The sequence below is a fragment of the Bubalus bubalis genome, chromosome 2 (genome assembly GCF_019923935.1).
Source record: "Bubalus bubalis isolate 160015118507 breed Murrah chromosome 2, NDDB_SH_1, whole genome shotgun sequence".
NCBI classification, from domain to species: domain Eukaryota; kingdom Metazoa; phylum Chordata; class Mammalia; order Artiodactyla; family Bovidae; genus Bubalus; species Bubalus bubalis.
Window position 1 is genome coordinate 41,297,123 of NC_059158.1, and position 8,943 is coordinate 41,306,065.

The 8,943-nt window shown below is 50.8% G+C and overlaps 1 long non-coding RNA gene across 2 annotated transcripts; it reads right to left on the minus strand.

Moving 5' to 3' along the window:
• Positions 1 to 1,581: 1,581 nt before the first annotated feature.
• Positions 1,582 to 6,798, minus strand: LOC102402010. Of its 2 annotated transcripts, XR_326816.3 has the most exons (4): positions 6,213 to 6,798; positions 4,731 to 6,109; positions 4,266 to 4,380; positions 1,582 to 2,496 (listed from the first exon to the last, which is right to left on the minus strand). It is a non-coding gene; the product is annotated as an uncharacterized LOC102402010 (long non-coding RNA). The 2 variants fall into 2 exon arrangements; XR_006545794.1 differs by having other exon boundaries at positions 4,731 to 6,798.
• Positions 6,799 to 8,943: the final 2,145 nt, after the last annotated feature.

Here is an 8,943-nt window from a genome sequence, read left to right on the forward strand (position 1 = left end):
TTCTCATCTGGAGAGCAGATTAGTACGTCATCTACATATTGCAATATTTTCCCATTAGGTCCCAGGGTCCAGATCTAGGAGATCCCGGCTAAGGGCCTGTCCAAACAGGTGGGGGCTATCTCTGAACCCCTGAGGTAATACTGTCCAAGTCATCTGTTGGTGTTTTTCTCCTGGGGCCTCTCACTCAAAGGCAAAACGATATTGGGATACTTTAGCCAGTGGTATGCAAAAAAATGCATCTTGGAGATCCAAGACTGTAAACCACTTGGCCCTGGGTGGGATTTCTCCCAAGATTACATAGGGATTGGGTACTGTGGGATGGAGGGGGACTACAGCTTCATTTATAATCCAGAGATCTTGAACCATTCTCCAGGTTCCGTCTTTTTTCTTTACTGAGAGGATTGGGGTGTTACATGGCGAACTGGTGGGGACCAATAGCCCACAAGCAAGGAATTTATTTATTAAAGGCTATAGTCTCTCCTGAGCCTCTCTTTTGAGAGGATATTGTTTCCGGTTAGGAAACTGAGTGGGATCTTGGAGGACAGTGATAACCGGTTCAGTTTGGTGGGCTCGTCCAGGAATCCCCTGGTCCCCTGGGGGTTAATTTTGTCCTCCCATAGTTTTCAGTCCCTCTCTATTGGAGAAAGTGTAATGGGTTCTTCAGTAGTAACCAGGAGCTGTAGGGCTCTAGGGGCTGAAAAGCTTCCCATCACAAGGGTGGTCCCCAGTTTAGTGAGTATGTCTCTTCCCATTAAGGGAGTAGGACACTCAGGGACCACCAGAAACTGGTGGGGAAATATTTGTCCATCCCAGCAACAAAGAAGTGCTCGGGTGAATCTTTTAGTAGTTGCTTTTCTTGTAGCACTCAGAATGGTACAGGTTTGGGAGAAGGCTCCGGAGTAGGAGATCAAGATGCAGTAGGTAGCCCCCATGTCAACCAAGAAATTCTTGGACCTACCTGCCACATCCAGTTGCACCCTGGGCTCCAGCCCCGTGATGGTTATCTGCGACAGGCCGGCTGGCTGGAGCGGCCGCTTCAGTCCTCTTGAACCATCGTGAGGGTAGGCTTGGCACTTGACCTTGAGGCTCCTGGGTCCCAAGGGCAGAGTGCCGCCCAGTGTCCCAGTTGATGGCATTTGTGGCAAGCCGTTCTAGGAGACTTGTCAGGGTTTGGACACTCTTTGGCCCAATGTCCCACCTGTCTACAGATCAGGCATTTGCCTAGTGCCTTGTCCTTCAAGGACTCGGGGTTTGTCATAGGGCTTCCCTGGAGGGCGGCCAGCATCTGGGCATGCCTTGTCTCTTTCCTTCTCTCCCTCTCCTGGGCCTTGGCCTCCTTCTCCTGTTCTCTGTTATAAAAGGTATTGGTGGCTGTCTGGACCATCTCATCTAAAGAGGAAGCAGGGTCCTGCTGCTGTAGCTGTTGTAACTTAATTCTGATATCTGATGCACACTGGGACAGGAATTTGTCCTTTAAAATCACCTGTCCCTCGTAAGAGTCTAAGTCGAGATTGGTAAACTTTTGGAGGGCCTCTTTTAGCCTTTCCAGAAAGGCAATGGGGTTCTCACTGGGCTCCTGAGTTATTGCTGAGACCCGGGCATAGCTAATTACTTTTTGTTGGGCTGCTTTCAGTCCTGCCTTCACACAGATTAGAAAATGATCCCTTTCCCAGATGTGCTCAGGGTCATTATAATTCCAATTAGGATTGGAGGAGGGGACTGCAGTTTCCCCTACTGGGTATCTGCCACTGGACATGTGAAGCCCTGTTGCATACCTCCAGGCTTCCTTTAAGACCCTAGGATGTTCAGGGTCAGATAAAATTTGACTAAATATGACCATGATGTCTTTCCATGTCAAGTCAAAGGCCAAGGTAATATGTTGGAATGTATCTATATATTTGCCTGGGTCATCTGTATAGCTTCCCAGGTCTTGTTTGATCTGTCTTAGTTCTAAGAGGGAGAAGGGCTTATGGACCCAGTTGGTCCGAATTCTCCTCCAGTTTCAACTAAGGGACATACTCGAGCTGGCTTTTGTGGAGGAGGTGCTCCCGGGTATGGGGGCACGTTTGGATATAAGGAAGGAGCACCAGGTAACTCGGGAGCTGTGGCAGGTGAGCCTTCACGAGGGGGTTCCTTTTCTTGGTTGCCTGTGCCTAACACCATTTGCCTAGTAGGCTCACTTTTAGGGCGTACAACAATCCCATACCTAAGACAGAGTTCCTTCATATCTCTTAGTTGGAAGAAAATTTGGACATAGGGGATCTCTGTCCATTTCCCTTGTCTTTTGCAGAATAATTCTAGCTGCAGGATGATATTGTAATTTAAAGTCCCATCCTCAGGCCAGTGTTCCTCGTCCCCCAGTGGATACTGTGGCCATGCAGTGGCATAAAAGAATTTTAAGCGACTTCTCCTTAGAGTTAGAGGATCGAACAGCTTCCAGTTATCAAGGATGCATTTCAAGGACGTCTGCTGGGAAGTGGATTGGTTATTTCCCATCTGAAAGACAGTCATGACAGGGAGAAAAGAAAAAAAAAAAAACTAATAGGCCTCCTTTGATTTCTATGGGTGGACTTCCTTAGGGGTGAGTCTTTCTGAAGCTTATCCTACCCAGTACTGTTGCAACCTGACAGCCAGGCATCCCCGGGTCAGGATGCAGATCCCCAGGCAGGCTGAGGCGTGACAGCCTCCTAGAGATCGAATCCCTGGGCAGGTCAAGGCGTGACAAGCTCCTGGGACCCCTGGGACTGGCAGATCCCCGAGCAGGTTGAGGCGTGACAACCTTTTGAGGACCAGATCCCTAGGCAGGTCAAGGCAGGTTGACCTCCTGGGACCCCAGACTGGAGTCGAGAATCCCCAAGATCTCCAGCGTGACCAGTGCTGGGTAGGATTAAGGGGTTGTAATCTTAACTCATTGCTGGTTTGTCCACCGTGGATGAGAATAGATATGATGTAAAGCAACCCAAGCCTGTGCCCAGAGACGGGGAAACAGTGCAACAGTCTTAAGCCTTGTCCTCTTTTTGCTCTGAGGGATTGTAAGTCACTGATTTCTTCCCCTAGTCCTCCATAAGAGTAGGTTAGGGTGTCTCCAGTGGTAAACATTGCATTGTCATAGACCCACTTTAGGTAATAACAGAAGTAGTGACAAAGGAGTGGGTTATCTGGCCCTTTTAGAGACATTAAGGGATTTTAATAGTAGGCTGGCTGGAGCAGTGTTGCCTACAAGGGGAAGGGTCCTGATTGTAGGAGTTAGTAATTGGCTTAAGAACAAATTTGTTAAGAGGCAACAGACCAGATGTTCCATAAAAGTGGAGTAGAGATTTGATCCGATCCAAGGGTATGTTTGTAACTTTAGGAGAAGGGTGGTAAGGGTTTGCGCCCAAACAGCCTGTGGGGCCAACTCCCAAAGTGGCAAACATTATCCCTGGAAGCCCATCACCCACCCTAGCGGGTCCACTGGGAGATGCTGATGTTGCACATGTTGTAGGAAACATGGAAGATGAAGGGCTGAATATCTAGAGGGATTGGATATTATATAGTATTTCCCTCCCAAGGGCCAGCTATTTTCTGGTTGTCCCTCCATAAGATTGTAGAGGTGACATTGTGGGCCCGGTTGGGGCTGAGGAAAAGAGCATGAGACAGGAGGGAAGGGGGCAGAGCACAACCTTTGAAAGAATGACATAGCACAAGGGTGTAACATAAACCAATTAAAATCAATTGGGTCCAAGAGGACAAGTCAAAATCAAGTCAACCTTAATCCCCAATCTGTAAACCAAAAGACACACCCAGAGGTGGCAGATCAGCTCTATGCTATGCTATGCTATGCTAAGTCACTTCAGTCGTTTCCTGTGTGTCGTGTGACTCTGTGCGACCCCATAGACGGCAGCCCACCAGGCTCCCCCGTCCCTGGGATTCTCCAGGCAAGAACACTGGAGTGGGTTGCCATTTCCTTCTCCAATGCATGAAAGTGAAAAGTGAAAGTGAAGTCGCTCAGTCGTGTCCGACTCTTAGGGACCCCATGGATTGCAGCCCACCAGGCTCCTCCGTCCATGGGATTTTCCAGGCAAGAGTATTGGAGTGGGGTGCCAAGCTCTAAGGCACTGTCAAAAGACAGAGGAGTGGGTGGTTCCCCAGTGGCTGGGGTGATCCTCTCACTCATTAGCATATGAATTCACCCCGCTGGCAAAACCTAGCCAGGCCACATTCCTTGGCCTGTACCCTGTACAGTGCAGCGTTTCTCTCTGAATCTTAACAAGTCTACCTCTTACCTATCGCTTTGTCTCTCGCTGAATTTTTGCAACGAGACATCACAGCCTGAGCTTCATTAGGTCCTGAAGTCGGGCATCCTGGGTTTTGGTCGGGCTCAAGTCCCGGGAGAGAGAGCTGAAGGACAGGAGGAAAAAGCAGTCGGAAAAACGTGCCAAGGAATCCCCTTCATAGCCTGCGGGAAAATTTGCTAAATATCTGACCGGTGCTCACAGTTTTCATTGGTCTGATCCTTGGCAGAGAAGAGAAAGGACAGAAGAACCCCCACCGGCTTGTGTAACAGCTACTGGGGCTCAGCAGATAGCGCCTTTGGGACATGCTGAGGAGTAGCCCCTCCAGAGTCCCTCAGTTGCGCCCACTGCCGCCCGCCTGTTCGCAGGGGGTTCGAGGAAACAAGAAACGAGAGACTAAGGAACTAAGATTTTGTTAGGCATGTCCCTCCAGCCATAGGAGCGAGGACCTCCTACCTTAACCGGAGGTCTTCTGGAATCTGAGGCTGAGCCGCGTGAGCTTTCTGCTGAGTTCGCTTTTGCTGCCGGGTTTGCAGCACTGGGCCTCTTGTCACTTCCCTTGTGCTGGGTTTTCTTCGCGGTCCGCTTCTACCGCGGGAGCTTTCGCTGAGTTGGGCTTCTGCTGTGCTTGGCGTCTTCCGTGGAGGTTGTTTAAGCCAGGTTAAACCCGAGTCACGACACCATAGAATGTCACGCGAGTGTATGCTCCTCGGTTCTGTCTCGTCACAACCAAGATTTGGAGTGACGGACATTAAAGCCCCCTCTGCGGTTCACAGCTCTCGGGTCTTAGACCGTGATGTAGCTCTCAGGTCTCGAGCAGACCGTCTTATAGCTCTTAGACAAATCAGTGTTACAGGTCTTAATTTTATTTAGATAATAGCAGGAAAATCCATCATCCAGGCGTGAGGCCATGTCGACCCAAAGACGCGAAGAGAAGAGCGCCCCAGCGCCCGGGGGAGAGACAGCGAGCGAGCTAGCTTCAGCTCCTCTTTTTATCTGTTTTTCTCTCCCTGGGCCTGTCCTATGTAAATTGGGCCAGCCAGGAGTGTTGTTTTACCTGAGGTCCTCACTCCGGTCCTCGGACCTTCCTTTGTTCTATTTTCGCGGGCTTTTCTCTTCTCTTTTAGCTCATCTTTTAGCTACCACCATTCTGGACTCCTTTTCCCTTTTCTAACTACCTAACACACCTGCGAGAGTTTTGTGAGGAATGAGTGACGTAACTTGGCCAAAGAACCCCACAGAGTATGTACTTAAGATAATTAGTAGGCAAAGCTACAGAAGTCTTTTTTTTTTTTTTTGGAGGAGGGGTGGGTGAGGCCATGCTACACAGCTTGCAGCATCTTTCTTCCCCGACCAAGGGCTGAACCTGGGCCCACAGCAGTCCCAAGTGCTGAGTTCTAACCACTGGGCCACCAGGGAATTCCCAATAAGGTGACAGAAATCTTGACTTGCAGCAATGTGAAACTGAACCATCATTTTAATCAGAGCCTCAAATTTCCCCATCTGTAAAATGCAGATAATGATACTCTCGCTCAGCCCAATTTACATGTTGCAGAAGGATCAAAGGAGTTCCTTCATGTCAAAGTGTCCTGGACACTATAAAGCCCTGTAGGAGAGCTTTATTACAAAGCGGTCAGGCCAGCACAGCCCCATCCTGGAGCCACAGGTAGGGTTCCCTGCTCAGGGACGACATCCGAAACAGCAGTTCACAGGCTGGTGAGAGATGAATTCCAGTGAGGCCCTGCTGCATTCCTGCCACTCTCAGTGTATTCAGATGTCTCAGGGGAAGAGATAGGGGGATGAGGGAGCAGCCAGGCCCCGCCTCAGCAGCATTTCTGCAAAGAAAAGCAATGTGGTGGAAGAGGGCAAAGTTGTGTAAAGGTTCCCTCCCCAGGCCTGGCCACACTGTGGCCATCAGGTGCCTGTACCTCTGCCCACCTGGCTCCAGGGAGGGAAGATGGGCAAAAGCTGCACTCCCAGCAAGACTGTTCTGCTCCGGGTAGGCGTGTGTCCACTTGGTGCTGTCTCTGCAGTTCAACTCAACAGACACATACTGTACATCTGCTAGTACAAGGCTAACAGGCTAGTTAGTATTAATGCTTTCTGAATTTTTCTTTTTAATATATATTTTGGAGGAATGGCCTCACAGGGGCTGAGTTGAAAAGAGCTAAGAGCCCTTAGCAGTGAGGACTTGAGAAGCCAGTGGGCCTTTACACTGCCAGTAGGGAGGGGCAGGGGGCTTGACTGACTCAGGGGCCATTTGGCAGAACAGATCAAAAGTCCAAAAACATGCGTTATCTGACTTGGGGAAGTTTAGGAATCCATCCCAAGATGATATCACAAAATGATCTGATTTTTTTTTTTTAGTCTTGGCTCTAATGTGGGTGCCCTAGGGCAAGTCACAGCTTCCTCCCTGCTGCTGCTGCTGCTAAGTCGCTTCAGTCATGTCCGACTCTGTGCAACCCCGTAGACGGCAGCCCACCAGGCTGCCCCATCCCTGGGATTCTCCAGGCAAGAATACTGGAGTGGGTTGCCATTTCCTCCTCCAATGCATGAAAGCGGAAGGTGAAAGTGAAGTTGCTCAGTCGTGTCCGACTCTTAGCGACCCCATGGACTGCAGCCCACCAGGCTCCTCTGTCCATGGGATTTTCCAGGCAAGAGCACTGGAGTAGGGTGCCATTGCCTTCTCCGCTTCCTCCCTAGAATGGGGTTTAATAATGGCATCCCACCAGGCAGGGCCAAGGAAGAAATGAGACAGTGCCTCAAATGCAGTAATTGCTCACTGATATCAGCATCTTGCTTGGGGGACCCTCAGATATAGAGCCCCAGAGAAGAATTTGGGAGGCGAGCCCAGGAATCACATGGGGCTCTGAGACGGGGAGGGAAGGAAGTCCGTGCAGGGCACATGGATCATGCTGTGCACAGAATGAGCTGCCTGATGAAGCAGAGTCCGGAAGGTGAGGGGGTACCTGGAGGTCTCTATTCCTTTAAGTCTTGCTTTTAAAATGCTCAAGACTGTCTCTACAGTTGAACGTGAGGGGAAAATATTCTCAAGTTTAAGCCACTTATTTTGCTCTTCTGTTATACACAGCTGAGTTTAATAATCCTTATCTGAAGCTGGAGGCCAGTGGCTGTCCCCAGCAAGAAGCTTTCCAGGGGGCCCCAGTGTGGAGGCCCAGTAACATAGGCAAATGCTGTGATACTAACATTTCCCTAGGGAAATGATCTCACTAAGGGACTCTACTCACACTACCCACCCTCCTGGAGCCTAATTTTGTAGTGGAAAAAGTTCTCCTAGGTAGGAGTTCATCCCTCCCACCCAAATCCCTAGGGTGTCTGGCACCTCCTTCCTGCTCAGAGGTGTCACGACACCTCCCCCAACGTGGCCTCCCTGTGCCCAACCCTTCCCAAGGCCTCCTTCACAACTGATCCGTTCCCTGTGCCCTTCTCCTTGGTCTCTGGTCTCTTAGGCAACAGCCAGCACATCTGACAAGTGAATCGGTGTTACTGGGCTAATGTGTCACCCTCCAAGTAGCCAGGAGGCTACTTTTACAGGAGCCAGGAGGAGTCGAGGCCCTATGCCCAGAGCTGAGTGACATGAAGATCACCAGAAAAGCTAGAGGCCACCCTGCTGCTGGCCTCACTTCCTGTGCGCCACTCCCATTTCCCCCTTCATCCCATGCGCTCCCTTGGCACAGCCGACCATGGTCGTAGCTCCTACCTCAGCAAATGCCAGGTCCCCACCCTCCACCGCCATTTGGCCTGAGCTGCCACACTGAAAGCGAAAGGAGGAGTCGGAACAGAAAGAAAAATAATAAAACTACTGAAAGAGAAGAAACAGCTGGCAGAATATTGGAAAAATTCCCAGGCGGGAATCCCCAGCCCTCAAGGGCTATGACTGGCCGAGGACCTTCTTAAAGGGCAATCTTGAAATGTGTTCTTCACATCGTGGTCAACTCACAGGAGTACCCGATCCCTGGACCCCACCCTGCCCCAGAGTGGAGTACATGCATGAGCTGTGGTCAGAGGGTCAGAGCAGAGTTACGGTGGGAGGGAGAGGGGAAGGGCTGAAGGACGCAGCAGGGACGTGGATGCATGAGAATCCAAGCTCTTCTGGGATTCCAGGGGGGGACAGGCAAACCCAGCAAGGAGAAGGCTTGGCAAAATCGTGTAGCCAAGAGGGCGTGCGTGCAGGTGCAGGGAGGGGGCCTCCAGAAGGCTGCCAGTGCAGCTGGGCGGTGGCAGCCAAAATAAAGTTGGCTGCTCTTACCTAAACCCAAGTGAAACTTTATATCCGTTCAGGAAACATGGATGGCAACTGGAAAAGGTTGAAAGGGGGATCTGGCTTGTGCTTCTGCAAGTCTGAAGCAGGCATGACAGAGGTTGGCAGGCAGGGAGGCAAAAGCAGAGGTACCAAGAGCACAAAAGCAAGGCTCCCACCATGCCTGGGGACCAGCAGACCGGCCACCAGGAGGGGCTGGCCTTAGGATTTCTGATGAAGAAATATGAAGGGGCCTGCAGGGTAGGGACGGGGGTGGGGGACGGGGTGAAGGAGAATAGGAGCGGGTCTGCAACTTACCCAAACTCTGGGTTTGAGGTAATGGAGTTTGGAGAGAAAGACCAAGGCTGGACCTGGCACAAATCATCATGTCTTCTGGCCAAGTCTGGG